The 16,058-nt window shown below is 41.1% G+C and overlaps 1 protein-coding gene across 4 annotated transcripts in view; it reads right to left on the bottom strand.

The window, feature by feature from the left end:
- Nucleotides 1-16,058, bottom strand: part of MEIS2 (Meis homeobox 2) — a 166,042-nt gene that overhangs the window by 98,630 nt on the left and 51,354 nt on the right. The gene's annotated exons all lie outside the window — the stretch shown is intronic.

Raw genomic sequence — 16,058 nt, 5'->3', positions numbered from 1 at the left:
CCTCATGTTCAATTTTCAAACAACACAGCAGAGATTTATAGCTTTGCTGCTCCCATGGCAAACGAAGGAGCGCACAGAAAGCGTGTCTGGTTTTGATTTTGCTATGTTCCCCCCCTCCTTTTTTTTTTTTTTTTTTTTTTTTTTGTTCTTTGCCTATTTGCAGTTTTTTTTTTTTAAACTCTACATTTTCTTTATCCTGGTGTGAGATGAATATCAAAGGCCGGGTGCTGTTGGTAAGCCTCCAGCACACAACAGCAGCTCAACGGGATGTTATTAGGACCTGCGTCACAACATGGCAGACTGTGATTAATAGCAACTGTATCAACGGTAGCAACTTCTCAGCAATGCCCTCCAGCAGCTTGGAAGGGGCCATGTGAAGAAGAAGAAATAAAATATATATATATATATATATATACACACACACACATATATATAAATTGTCTGCAAGTACTTGCTACCAAAAGTTCAGCTTTGCACATGATTAGGTTATGTCAAAACTATGTAACTGCTTTCAACCAGCACATAGTGGGGATATTTATTTAACAGAACGCTCCCAAATGCATGGACTGATCACTGTTTTATTTTGACGGAGTCAACCACGTGAAGAATAGAAACAGAGCGATGGAGAATGGGATGCTGAAAAGATCTGGACTGATTTGAGTGATATGATCAGTGAAACACAGAAAAGATCATCCAATCTCTTAGAAAACTGTAGAGCTACTATTTTTTTTCCTGTTCATACACCGAATAAATCAGATTTAATTGTAAATGGAGTTTTAACTGATATGTTTATTCTCTCTTTTTTATTATTATTATTTTTATTACGGTGTGGGAACTTATGGCCACACGTTAAGAAATTTGAAGGTTATTCAATATCCCACTTCATATCAGAAAATATTCTTACAAGTGTCCCCAGAGCTCTAAACAGCACAAACTCAACATATTGCAGCTTATGAACATACAACTTGGACAATAACAGGTCCCCCCAAAAGTTTATATCCACCATTAAACATTATGGCTTAGATGGAAACTTTTGCCTCTTTTAACTTCTGCCTTCTGCCAGGATCACCCTCTGTCTGCTTCATTTCTTAGTCCCAGAACCACCAACCTCTGTCTCTCATCAAAGACATGATGCTGGACTACCTGGACCATTGGTCTGGCCCCAGAGACTGGATCTTTTTTTTTTTTTTTTCTGGTCAAAAAAATATAAAATCATTTTTAAAAAGGTTTTTTTAAATATTAGCTGTTTATTAATATAAACTGTTCTCTCTCACAAAACTTTTCTGCTGATAAGTGGTTTTCACTCCTGTTAATGGCCTTTAAAAATGCTTATACTTCTACCATCTTCTGTCACTTAGAAAGAAGAATAAGAGCATTCATCGACTGAGGTAATGATGTTAGTGATCTCAGTCACAAATTAAAGCACTGGCACAGCGTTTTCGCTCAAAAAAACATACTGTTTATTCACTGTATACGTGGGAATTAGCATTGCAGCAACTTTAGCCCCTCTTCCAGTGAGAGAAAGACAAGAGTAAGACTTAGGAGACTTGAGGTAGGGTTGATTATGAGAAAAATAATCAGCAAGCAGAGAGAAAAAAAACACAATGCAAGGAGTAACTCTGCAAATTAGATGAAAAGGTTAGGAGTGAACCGGAAGGCTGGGGAACACTGGTATTTTATGCTGTCATCCCTTAGGAGTTGGAGTGACAGAACGCGTGCCGATAGTCACCGTGCGCCGTTGCTGGCCGGTTGTATTTGCCTAATGCTCCTCTCAGCCTTAATTGTCACACGGAGGGATCAGGGGTGGCAGCGTGTACCTGAGCGCGGGGGGAAGGAGCGCGCGGCTCACCGAAAACCAGCGCCTGCTACGAGCAAAACAGCAATAAATCCTAACTGCATTAAGGAAGACAAGCAACTACGTTATTTCTTTCTCAAAAACACACATCTTGCTGAACCAACCTCTGAAATATGCTGTATTTGTGCCAAGGACTGCAGCACTCCCTTCAACCTGTTTATCCCTGAAGACCATAATTAAGGAGGACAAACTGGTTTATAGTCAACACAAGACGCTGGAAAAGAACTGCACTCACAATTTTTCTCAAACTTTAAATTTCCTTATCTAAGCATCTTGCTTGATTAAAATCACAGAGCAATTAGCAGTTGAGTGAAGGGATTACTTTCTGTTGGGAAAAAAAAAAAAAGCCAGCCTTTACAAGTCCTACAAATGAACACTTTGGACTCAGTTCTCGGTTGTACCCAAGCACGAGGAAAGGAAAAGCTTCTGCTTGCGGCTTTCTGGTCTAAGAGCTGGCTAGAGACGAGTTTAGTACTCACTAAACTAGACTTAGTGCTGGCTCCCAGGCTGGCTGGAGCAGTGGTGAGGAAGCCTTTCCAAACAGGAACCACCCCAGCACTTCCACAGCTGCCCAGACACAGTCTTTCCCTTATTTCCCAACAACAGAAGGCGCTAGGATGACAGACCGTTTTTAACAACAGTCCCCACAAACAGGCAGTCACAGTTGCTAGCCAAGGAATAGGTGGTGGTAGCCTCCCTGTGCTCTCCATAGCCTCCCAGCATCGCAGCAATACGACCCAGCAAAGACTGGCCAAGTGGAAAAGAGCATCTCAGCTATGACAGGCACTGAGGACCAAACCATTCCTATGCTAAGGAATGACCCACCATTACAGGGTAGGGTGGGAGGTGAGCAAAGGGGACAGTAAGAAGTTCCTCCCTGACCCTTTTACTGGCATTTAACCACACTCATCCAGACCTGTAAACAGTGTACACGGCATTGCAAAAAACAACCAAACAAAAGAGGCAGGGTCATCACTGAAATCTCACTACTACAAATGAAGGGAGAACGTGAGGCACAGCAGCTTGCACCAGAAAGACCAAGGACCACCGCTACGCTCCCCGAGCACATGCCACGGCGCAGAGCTGAGGCGGTACCGTTCCAAGAGGGCAGCGTCTTGGGTAACGGCTCTGCCATCGATCTCGTGTCATTCGCTGATTTCCAACTGCAAAATCTGGCATACAGGATAATGGCACTTGAGGATTCCAGCATGGGCAAAGGAAGGGGGAGGAGGGAAGGACAAGAGGAAACTTGCTCTTCCCCCTTCCTCTGCACCGTTTGCTGTGCTGACCAGTAACTGAATAATCTGTACTAATGTTATTAAAACAATTTTGCTACCTCTGGGTCAAATGCTTATAATAAATGCATGGCCGATTGGCTCTAAAAATGCCTCTGAGGAAGGCCGGGTCAGGTCTGGAATTCTTGTGATCTTGAAGTTTGATCTAATCCAAAATTATTATTACTGTTGGTAAGATGAGAAAAGTTGGCATAAAGAAAAAGCTGTGACATGAAGGATTTGTTTGGATCAAGTACAACTTACTCCTGTCTTCTGTATCCTTGAGTGTGATTTTCAGAAATAATCAAAACAAAAGTGACAAAACCCAAAAACCACAATGAGCAAACAGCAGCTTTTAAGTGCTGTGGGAACAGAGACATTTGTTTAAGTAACCACTGTTTAAAAAATGCATACATAGTAACACCAAAATAAACAGCTTGCAATGTTGTTTATTTTAAAATACACAATAGTAATGTAAAGTGCTGCATGCAGTGAATCCAGGGTGTACTAACATTATTTACAGTTCTGAAGAGCAGTAGGAAAACTCAGCTCCATGCCAAAATACTGCCTGTTCAGACGAGAGCAAAGGTCGCTCCTCACTTCTTTTGCAGCTCGGAGTATTTCGACACGCAGCCACCGGGAGCTGCTTCTCCCTTTCCTTGGGAAGGCAACTTCCCAACTGGGTACCCAGATCCTACCAAAGACACTACCCGCCAACGGCATGTTGAAAATGGATGTGCAAGCACATTCTTGGGAAGGATAATTAAGAAGCAGAAAGAGATCTTTGCCTTGTCACTTCACTTCCTAAAAATGTTCCAAACAGGCCTGACTGAGAAGTCTAGGTTGAGCCAAACAAAATATGTGTGTGTGTGTATATATATACACACACATATATATAAAGAGGCAAGAAAACTAACAAAACTAAGCAGCAGTGCTCTGAAAAGTGACTGACTTCACCGATTTATGTCTCTGGGCGTCTGAATTGCATTTGACTCTCCACTGACAAAAAAAAAAAAAAATCCCATTGGCTTCAAACCATAGTAGAAGTTTGGCTATTTTTCTTCATAAAGCCAACCTAGGCACAGGCAGGAGAACTGGACTTTATTCTGGCTACTCCACCATCTATTTACTGTTGTAATTACATAGATTTACTATTGTAATTGCAACATCACTGTTACTGTATAATCCTTGCTTCTGCAGATAAATGAGCCAGAAAGAATCCAGCTTGGATCTCAGATCCCCAGCTAAATTTGTAATTCTGGCAATAAGAAATAAAATGCATATTTTGACATGCAAACTGAGCTCATGTAATCTGGAAGTCATTGAGACAACCATGGAGCTCCACACTTACATTATTACAAAATAATATTTAAGAGCAAAATTTCATTTTAAACCCAAAATATGATCAACTCCTTGATGCTTTCGAGTAAAGATGTGTGAAAATCTGCAGTTTGAGTGAGCAAGCACTCAGTCAAGATTTTCTTGAGGTCATAAATTGTCATAAAAATCTGTGATGAAAGAGCAAGTGAGAAGGTGTTTCAGAATTAAAATTTCTGTATTATCTGATAATCATCCTCATTTTGCATTATATCCTCTTTTGGATCTGTGTCCTTAAAAATCAGATGTGAATTTTGAACACTCAAACAACTTTTGATGTTTTTGCTTTGACTTTTCATAGAACTAATGTGGGAGCAGATGCCAGACAAAAGTTTGGGAAAACTAAGCAGGGTTAGGGTTAGTTTTGGACCCGTATCTTTCCCGAATTATTTATAACCATTAGTAGAACTTTATGGGTTGTGAACAGAGAGCAGCTTATGTATTCTGACACATTCTCTCTCCTGGATCTGGAGAAGGAAGGGTTTTTAATAAAAGATCGTCAACTTCCTTTGCTGGTCGGACAGAGCCCAAGCCTGCTGACCTTCAGCACCAAGTCCTACTCCCAATTGTTTGCTCAGGCCTTTGCCGAGGGGATGATATTTATATATATATATATATATATATATATATATATATATATCTTAGGTTCTGTTCTTCATTTCATTTATGCCCCTTTATAGTTTGCCTTTGTTAGCTAATCTAAAAATATTTCTTTCCTTTGAAAGATGAATAAGATGTTGTTTTAAAAAAATGCAAACAAATACAAAAAAATATTGAACCCGAAAGGTGTCAAATTTGGGAAGGGTATGGGTTCCCTTCTCAAAACAGGTATTTTCCGATTTTTAATCATTAGTAAGAAAACAGGGAAATACGAGGAATGTTTTAGGCAATACTGCTTTAGTGTAAGCCCAGGAGTGCAAGATGTTTCTCAGCAGCATTTCATCATATGTTTCTGGAGTGTAGTTTTAAAAATGTTAAGCAAAGGCACTTCCACAGTCTGTTCCACAGGCTCAGTGCTTTTTTCTTTTTTCTATTTTTTTCTTTTTTTCCTTTTTTTTTCTTTTTTTATCCTTTTTTTGGGGGGGAAGGGGAGTGGGGTCGGGAGGGGGTGGAGAGAAAGGATAATGCTGAATTACAGTATTATTGGAAGACTTTGCTCCCCCAAAGTAATTTCTCTTCCTGTTTGTAGCCTCACTCATTCACTGGTCCAGATCTTGTATTTGGGGGATGCGTGGGGAGAGCACAGAAGACAACAACACAGCTCGTAATTCTCTCATCTTTCAGTCTCTGTTACACTTTGGGAGGAAAAAAAGGCCCTGATAGTCCTGGCTCTCCAAACATCCTTCTATATCTTTCTTATGGCCTCTCACCAGACAGGCCTCAGGCTAGTTTCATAATCATCAAGAAAAAACAGTCCTGGTGTTCAGCATGAGATCATAACACAGTGATCTCACTCTGAACATTACCTTTCACTACCGCAGCTCTATTGACTTCTCTGCTCAGAACGGTTTGAGTTTCCCACCAGTTCAGTTCTGTGATATTTGGCCTCTTTTAGGCGAGATGCCTCTTCGCAGCGAGCCTGCGAGGCACTGAGCAGAAAGCTCATGAGCCCTCAGGCCTTGTTTGAAAGAGTTTTCAGGCTCAGCAAGAAGTTTGCTGCTCGGCCGCAGCAGAGGATATTGCAGCACTATGGAGTGAGAGCGTATCCTGCATTTTCAGCTTGGGCTTCGAGCAGGATTCAAGTCCCAGGAGTTAAACCTGGGATAGTTTAACAGCTCTGGAGTTACACTTATCCATATCCATGCTGGCAAAACACCACAGTCTTGTATGTTTGTAGATACTATATTTTCCTCCTGCACATATATAGTTTTGCAGGGGGTCATAGTGGGATTTCAACTCCCTCACAAACATTACAGCTCTCTAAATGGACAGTCCTTGGGGAAAAGTAAAAGAGAGAAAGAGGCAAGGGCTTTTTAATTTGAGGTTTGTTTGTACTGAAGAGCATTATGGGATGTAAATTCAGGTTTCACAGATTAATTGCAGTAGTGAATTTTCTGCAAGTGCCTAGCATAGGTTTCCACTAAGTACCGGGATTTTTCTGATCTGAGAAGCGTTTGCTTGGCCACCACACAACTCACACATACCAAGTAGGTTGCCCCAAACTGAGATGCAAGCAGGTAAAAGCACATGGAAAAGTGTGTCCGTTTTAAGATCATTCTGTATCACTGCAGCTCATCCCACCATCCACGGAGAAGTTCCTCCCAACTCAGGAGGCACCTCTCTTTCCTAAGAGACATTTACATGTCTCTGTGGAATTGGAAGACATAGTATTGGAAAGAGATAGGCCAAGTAACAGAACTCTTGCAATAGTCTACTGAAACAGAAAAATAGATAGAGAGCAGAAGTAAATTAAATGAATTTTCCTTTTTTAAAAAGTGTTGATCGTTCATAAGAATTATCTGTTTTCACTTATGTTTCCATTTCATTTCCTACTTTTTATATCTGGAAAAGCTCATCAGAATATCCTTTTTCCATTAAAATTAAAGCATCCTTAAAGTACCCACAGATTTTGAGGTAACAATTCAAACTAGACAACCTTCTTTGCATTTTAAGACTGATACCATTCACATTCCCCTTGCTGATGACTGCCTCAAATACACACGTCACTTTGCTGACCACAAAATGCTCCTTCTCCCTGTGGTTATCAGACACGTCATGACCTTTTTCACTATTTCACCTTCCATAATCCTGAATGAGATCTGCTTCTGGGCTATCAAAACAGCTGTCAGCTGTCTGCACGTGCTCCTTACCAGTCCAGGAGCTTCCAAAAGAGAGACTTTGCAGTAGCCTTTCTGTCCCCATACTCTTCACTCTAGGTCACCCTCCTGCTTCCCATTTCTTAAATCAAGAAAGAGGGAATGCACAAGTGGGAAACACCTGGATGAACCAAAAGAAGCAGCAAAAGGATCAGGACTGGCTGGAAAGCTGCCAAATCCTATTTCACTTCAGGAAACTCCCCAGGCTGTTAAGGAGGAGAAAATCCACTAGTGACTTCTCAAAGCACAAAGATGCATTTGTTGATACTATTGCACTCCCTTTACGCTGACTCTTGCCCTTGGGCCAGTAGTTTATGTTCAAGACTCTCTGTCTTGCTACTTTCTGGGAAAGATATTTGATACCATTTGCATGTAGTAATCACCACTTCAGGTCACCAGCAAGGAAAGAACCTGATAAACAAAAATAACCCAAGCCCGAGTCACTTGAGCTGAAGTAGCTTGTAGCAATCAAACGCTGTTGTCTTTAATGTAGGCCAGAAAACAACGTAACACTCTTAACTTCATATTAAATGCTCCGTCACAAAGGGCAAATCATCCTGAACTTTCAGAGAGTACGAAGTTGAAGTGTTTGTACAAGGCATGGCGATGCATGACTACCACACTGGCTCGACAGCAGGAAAAAACCACAATAAACGTGCAGGCCTCTGTAATTCAGCTGATGCTAAGGATACAACTCCAGTCTCATGCAGAGTCTTTCATCTGCAGATATGAAAAACACTCTGAAAAGCAGTCGCCATCTGTCCTACTGTCCAACAGTTCATCTGTTTCTACAGGGAAACTGAGGCACAGAGTCTAGTGTGAGCTGCAGTGAGACACTGCCCTGAAATTTTGCCCCCCTTGCCTGAGCTCACTTTTACTAAGGAACCCTGAGAATATCGTGAAGGGTTCAGCCAGGAGATCGGTTATGAGAAATAGCCAAGCAGTAAAGAAATACGGTTTTCTATCATTAAATCTATCATAAAATTCTATCATAAAATGAGGCCACTGAAATACAATTAAGGGTAATAATTAGTGCTTACTGGGATGCAAAATGGTGCTTATTTGTCCGTGTCCCATCATAACTTCACTATTTCATCTCCAATGTCATTCAACTTTATTTAAAGGGATCAGAGTTCCCATTAGAATTAACGATACCAAGACTAAAAGGCACACACTGGTAGGCAGTAGTAAGCAAATTATCTGCAAATATTTGAACACAGTGAAATTAAAGCTGCATTTTTACTTTACCTGGGAGAAAAGACAACTGTTTTTATAAAGACTCATATTAAGTTCACCAAATATTCACAAATAATATATCTTACATTGTGCCTTCTTTTTAAATTGCTCTAACAAGCTTCCAAGTAGTCTAGACTACACCATCATCTTACAGAAAAGCTATTCTTTTTATATGCTTAGTGTAGAAAGCAAACAGAAGTTTTCCCATCGCTGTTTAACTTAGTCAAATGTATTTTCCACTTTAGAATATTGAGCTCTCACTTTAAAATACACTCCAAACCAAATAAAAGCTTGATCCAGATGACAGCAAAATTTCTATAGCATTATATAAATAAATATATATACAGATTTTATGTTTTAACTAAAATATTTTCTGATTTTACTTAGATATGCTGATCCACTACACTGAGATTGTGAAAGAATGTCATGAGATGCTAAACATTTTATGGACGTAAGTAGTCAACTGCTACAAATAAAGTATGTGTTTTGAAATGCCATCATAAGAAGGTAAAACCAAGATTAAAAAAAATCTTTATGCCATTATACAGTGAGTTGACAACCTATCATCCAGTATTAGACAAAACAACTGAAATTAGTTCTGGCAGATTTGGGGCTAGCAGTTAAAAATAAAAATAGCAAATGTAAAAGCATGAAAACTGTATTGCCATTATGCTTAAAGACGATAATAAATCTTTAAAGGTGCCAATGATTGCTTCGGATACTACAAACAACTGCTGCCAATCAACTCTAAAATATGTAATGCATAATATTCTGAGTATCCTAACTCAAGGCAAACTCCACAGCACCAAAAGTAATATTATCTGCCATAAAGTACTCTTTTCATTAGGCAGCAATGAGAATTGACATCTCCATTTCACAGCAGTTTTGGAGCTGAGTGAGTAGATGGCAGAAATAGACACTTTTTTACAGTATAACTCTGATTTTACAGAAAACTTCTTTAAAGCCAATTACGCTGCTCATGGATCTTGAAAGAAAGGCCTTAAATAAACATGTCCTGAGGCAAAATTGAGAGGCAGTATCACTTTACACAAACAACAGCTATCACTTTTCTGCTAAAAGTATATTTTATATATACACATACACTCACAGATAGCCACTATAGAGAAGTGCATGACTTATCTAGTGACGTGTGCTGTAAGACGCAGACCTTTGAGAAAGTCAAAAGCATTTTCACCTCTCCTTGACTATGATCTTAATTTTCAAAGACTGCATTGCACAGCATTTACTAGATCCCCATTCCTGGAGTTTTAAACACTATTTATATTTGCATATGCTTTTGTCAAATCCCCTTTTACCTTGCAGGCCTCAAAGCCTCACTTATGTATTAGTGAAATCTTGTCACTACTTTCTTGTTTCAGTTCTTTTAAGGATTTCATTGCTGGGACTTTCATATTCTTTCTTCTTTTCTTTGCTCTTAATGCCTGCACTGACTCTGCAAGGCTTTGTAATCCCACAATAACAACCAGAAAACACTGCTGTCTGATCCTATCTTTTGCCAGGCTACATTCAGCTTGCTCAGTCGAGGCTTTTTAATCGAGCCTCGACTAAAACCACGGACTTGCTTTTTTAAAAAAACACCAGGCAAAGGTAAGGCATAACTAGGTGCCATCCCACAGGGCAGCATCTTCCCAGCAGGCCTCAAAATGGTCCGTTTAGGTCGTCTCAGGAGCTGAGATGCTCCTTCGAGCTCTGCAGAAGGGCTTCGCTGCCACAACAGCCAGGATTTGGGGGGAAAAGAGGAAAAGGGGGCAAGGTGGCGTGGAGGGAAGGTGTCGCGTTTTGTCTTCTCCTCCGTACCAGCCTTGCTTGCTGTGTGCACACGTGTGCAAATTTCGCCCTATATATAACTTGGAATCTTATTAGATAGCAACTCTGTGACACTGCAAGCCCAATATTCCTCCAAATGCTATTTCTGAAGCAGAAACGCAATATATTTTGATCTCTCTTCCCCCGATTCCCCCTCCAAAAAAGTACAATAAAGAGTTCCCTTCAAAACAAAACCAGAAGCCAAAAAAAAAGGGGGGGGCAAACATAATAATTTACATGAGGGCTCTCTACAATTCCCTGAGATTATTTAAATTTTGGACTGTCTCTTTAATTTGAGGAACGGCGCAAAAGGCGACAGATGGCAGACAGAATTGACTTATGTCCTCTATTCTTTTGCAGAAGCAGGGGGAGTGCAGAAAGTTTGATGGAGGCAGAAGCTACAGTACACGGCAACTCCCCGGCAGCGCCTGTGAGCGGCCAGCGGCGCGGGGTGTTGCGGCCTCCTCCCGCAGACACCGCCGCTTTGTAGCGGAGCAACAGTCGCGAGGGTTGCCATGGGTGACGCGCGTGCTGACATCCAGGCCCAACTACAAATAAGCACATGACGGATGGATCCGGGGCCCTTGGACAGCCCTGAACCTTGGTGACCCTTGAAAACACCCGGCCTCCCAGCACCCATATCCAAAAAAGCATTACGGAATATATATATATATATATTTCTTTTTTGCTTTAAACTGAGAGCTTACAGTTAATTGAAAACACTGCCGTGTAGCAGAAATGCTTAGGACAGCATGTACAAGTAAAAATAAATCACATAGCATTGTTATTTAATGCGCTGTGACATCATTTCCTGAAATTAAACGGAGATGACACAGATTCAGACAGTCCCCAGCAAGGTTCGCTTCAAACAATTCACAGATGTTTTCCTTGAGCTAGCGGAAAACAATACAGAGCTTAAAACTCTCCTCCCTGCCTGCCTGGCTCCCTCGCGGCCGCCCGCTCTGCCCCTCGCCGTTTCTCCCTGCCCTGCTCGCCAGCACGGGGAGCAGGCGGCAGTTTTATAACGCGCGCACTAGCAAAAATATTCCTTTTTTAATTTAATTACTCAGGCCGCGGTACTAAATAGATGGATCATCGTGTCACAAAAGCATCAATTTTTCAGAAGAAATAACAGATGTCTATGTAACAATGATTAGATTAGCCGCTCGCAGACAAAGCCCGCTTTTGAGGCCCGCGCACCCCCTGACCCGGGGCTCCCTTTTCTGTAGGGGGTGGATGTAGAAATGTCAGATCGAATCTCAGATTCCATTTTTAAAACAAACATGGCCCCACCCCCACGCGGCTCCGGCCCGTTCCTTTGAAGATCATGGCAATTGGAAGGTGCACCGAGGAGCGGGCAGGCCACGGACAGGGAGCATGGAGTCCTGGATGGGGACGGCAGTGTGCCGCAGGATTAAACTTTGGGAACATTTTGAGGGAATCCTCAGGATGGGAGCGGGCCACAAATAACACTGCCCCAGCTTTCCCCACCTGGCCAGCTCTCCTCCGAGCCACCAACACAAGGACCATGTACAGCCTCCATCATCCTGGGGACCTCTGGAGCCACGGGCATGGGAGGTTGCCACTCGGACTGCATTTTCCTAAAGAACTTCAGCCAAGCCATTTAAGCTATTCTTACAACACGTGCGCAGCTGAAAAATGCAACTACCTTTTGTAGATCCCAGTTATATGTGCACAGTGCAGGAGGTTTGCCCCACATGAGCCATCTCCTCCATGTACTCTGGGAGCACATACCACGTTACAACTTGGTCCTACACCAACACTAAAATCCACCAGAACACCTCTACATCCCTTTATTTCCTTGTGCCTCCTAGCCTCCGTGACACCATCTTAGCTGGACTTGAATTTTGGGCTTTTGTTTTCTTTCCAGTGCAGCAAAAAAAGAGCTACAGAGGAATGTTCCTCGTGAAGCAGAGCTCTGGGGAAAGTTGCTCCTCTGCTGCTTCATATAAAAGGAAGTCGTTCAGCCTGGAGTGCAGCAGCATTAGCTTGGGGAACTAGCCCTCCCTTCGGTATTAATCCCAAAATCAGGATGGGGAGGAGACATTTACAAGTGTGGGATAGTTTCAGCTGTCTTGCAAGTTTGCCCCAAAAATGCCAGCATTGGCTTTGGTCACAGACTTTCATCTCTCCAAATTAAGGCTAATGAATAGGTACAATAGCTGCCTGTATAAAAGGCTTGGTGAGCCATTCATTAAAAAATGAATGATACAGATGCATTATACTATCAGATACACCCACATAAGTCTAGGGGGAAAAAATAAAAAAGAAAAAAAACACAGATCTGTTTTGGTAAGATTATTCATATTATCCAGTCTGTCCAGCTGAATACTGCAAGTTAGGAAGATTTGTTCAGGAAAGTACAAAAACTGTGATTAAGTCATTTTAACACTTCAGAACTTGTTCTAGTTTGACACTGAGGTAGATGAAACCCAAATCCACTCTACAAGGTTGTGTAAACAGCAGCATTTTTAGCCACGAGATTGTGGAAATCAAGCTAAAATTATACAGTCTAAATAAATTTTGGGAGACAGAACTTTAACTAGCAAAAATGTAGCTCAGCTCCACTGGCTTCAGGAGAGCTATGCTGAATACCATGAGCTGAGAATCTGGCACAGACCTATAAAATGTTTAGGTTGCATGCTACCATTGGTATTTCTGCTTCTTTTAGTTAAAATATACATCTTCCTAGAGACTGCGATAAAAGAAACAACCAATACAGAATTTTAACAAAGGTTATCCCTCCAGGTAAGTGTCACAAAATAAATGCATCTGTGTTCTACCTGTTCCGTAAAAGAAAGGGAGAAATGTCAAAAGTGTAGTTCTCCTTTCACTGCGCTGCCGAAAGGGCTGAACTACCAGAGGTACAAGTCCATAGACTGGTATAATTACTTCCTTTATGACTCTGTTCTCTTCTGGTTATGTACACGTATTTTTAAAGGTCCTCTCCCCTTCGAAAGGGCACAGAGGTGGGGGAGTGCGGAGGCACCAGGCTCTGCAGAGTTGCAAGTAAGAAACCCTAATCTCAACGGCAGTGCAAGCTGGAGGTGTCTATACATCTGAGCGCTTCCTGTTTTCATTTCGTGATCAAATACGGTCTTTGCAGGGCAAATAGGGGAGCACTTGAGAGAGGAAAGCAGAGATGCCTGAGAGGCTAATTGAGTGTACTAAGGACTCCTTGGCATGGAGGAAAAGGAGTCTTCCAAAGCTATGAATAAACTCTCGTCTTGGCTCGCATTTCTTGCTGTTTCTTTTCTTTAACCACCTTTGAACTCAAAAAAGAAACCAGCTTTAATGTCAGGTTTACCTTTCTGATGTCATAATCTTTATGTACTATTGAAAAGCTTATTCTACCAGACTAGGATTTCCTCTACTTTCTTAAACACTGGACATTATCCAGAAAAAGCATACACGTTGCCAACCAATTCATCCTCAGATCTTTCTTTTTCCGGTACGATTGTAATTCGAAATATAAGACAGAGCTCAATAACTGAACAAGAACATGACAGAAGCTCTTACTCCTTGCATTTGATTTCCAGCAACAAAAAAAAAATGCATGTATATTTTTTGTCTAATAGAATTAGAGATACTGCAAAATAGAAGAGGTGATAGGGAACAGAAATGACACAGCCCATCAAATATTAACTCTGCATCAGAGTTCAAGCACCTGTCCCTCCAAAAATAAAAAACCTCAAGCAAAAACCAGTTTTCAAATCAGTTACGTAAGAATTTGTAAAATGACTGCATAGTGCGTTCTAAAGTAGTATTTCATTTAAAATCGTAAATAAATATATTTAGGCTGAACTGAATTACTCTCCTTAAATCTGACAGTCTAAAGGAATTTTGGGCTTAATCAACACTGAAAGAGATGGACTGCCACTGCTGCTTCTTCCAGGAAAACCAGAGGTTAATGATTTTTGTCATATTGAGACTAACAGCTAACAATTGCTACAGTTGGCCTTTAGTATTTTATTTGTCCTTTTGAGGTATTCAGAATAGGTGACAATGGCTTGCAGTTGAGAACATATGTAGAGAGACCCCTGTGGCTTATGGAAAAGTTGCTCCATGCTGGTTGGGTGTTTGAAAAAAAAATACAACCAGAGCTCTTTTATGTTCCTTTCCTTAATGAATGCATGAATGTCAAAATGTACCAATGGCCCATTCAGGGGGCAAAGCCTAAGCAGCTCCTTCTTTAAGAACACATCCTGAGACGTAAAATACATTTGCTTAACAAATTAAAATAATGAGATAATTCAATTAGTTTCTTTAAAAAAAAAGAGAGAGAAAAAAAAAGGGTACATCGGGGGATTATTGTAATACAAGAACAGGTCATACAGCACAAAGGAGGAACAAAGCAATCTGAAATAAGGTTAGAGTAGTAATGAAGGAATGTACATTGAATCATGGACTGCCATTGTAAAGATATTTACTTGAAACAATAAAATTGCAGATCACAGATTCCCTCGTTCTGGCTCAGCCAGTGTTGTACTTTGAATGGACAAGCTAATTTGAGAAAAAGTGTGAGATCTGTGAAAGAAATGAGTTCTCTTCCTTCTCTGCATGTGTTTATGGCAAGGATCTTTCTGAATTTACATTGCACTGGTCAGGGGTCTCCATTATCAGTTTTCAGGTCTGAGAATTACAGCACAGTAAATCTTTCAACACCTGCAAACTCATTAAAGCTTGGAAGGTAAAAGGTTGGGGGCTTTTTGGTGCTCATTTAATTTGATTTTTGCAAGGCCATCCTCTCCAGAGATGGCAAATTTCCTCAATTCAAGTAGAATGGAGAGGGTCAGAAGGGAAGGGATAGAAACAAGGAAAAGGGATTTCAAAAAGCCAGGAGGATTTTCCTCAAGAGAAGTGAGAGGCAGTTGACTGTTTAATAAGCATGTGTTGAATGCTTTCAAGGAGCACACAAGAAAGAAAGACAGGGAGAAAAACCAAGATATCACAAACTTCATGAAAGGAAACAGAGTTAACAGAGACATGTACAAAAGAAGCTGGCTTATTTGTGGGCCTGCTTTTTTGCTGCCTCCCTGCCTGTACTGCTCCTCTAAAGATACCCTACAGCTAAATGAAAAACCCTCCACTCTCACTCACTCGACTTCCAAATTAAAAACATTTTACAGGTTAGTAAATCTCCAGCTGAGGTGATGTAGCAAAGAACAGCTGTGAAGTAATTTTGATAATGATGAGAATAATAAGCACATGGCAAGGTTCAGGGCTTTGCTGTTGCAGCTTCAGTGCTCCTGAATAGATAAAAGTGATTAAATACTCCTGATTATCCCTGACCAATATGTAATGGATTTACAGCCCTTTCAATTAGTCAGTATTTGCTTAGGACTCATTATTTTGTCTTTGGTTAAGTAATCAGCCCAGAGACTCATGTTCTGTCTAATTCCTCTGAGCCAAGTGGGTACAGGGCACCTGACCTTTGAAATGGCCATAGCTGGGAGGCAAGAATAACCACTACTCCAGCAGAGACACTGGCTATTCCAGCTAATCCTGACCCCACAGGCCAGATCAATGCACCTTAGTTTGCTACTAATGTCCCTACATCAAAATGATGGTTTAGAAATGTGGATCTATTGCTCCCCGCTTTAGCTGTGCTGCTAGCGGAGCCAGCTCGATAGTCCCCACCATAAATAAAAC

Source organism: Tinamus guttatus, unplaced genomic scaffold (assembly GCF_059628265.1).
Source record: "Tinamus guttatus ecotype Peru unplaced genomic scaffold, ASM5962826v1 Tinamus_guttatus_pri_ptg000327l, whole genome shotgun sequence".
NCBI classification, from domain to species: domain Eukaryota; kingdom Metazoa; phylum Chordata; class Aves; order Tinamiformes; family Tinamidae; genus Tinamus; species Tinamus guttatus.
The sequence above is the reverse complement of the archived record's forward strand: the minus strand, read 5'-3'. Positions and strand labels throughout refer to the sequence as shown.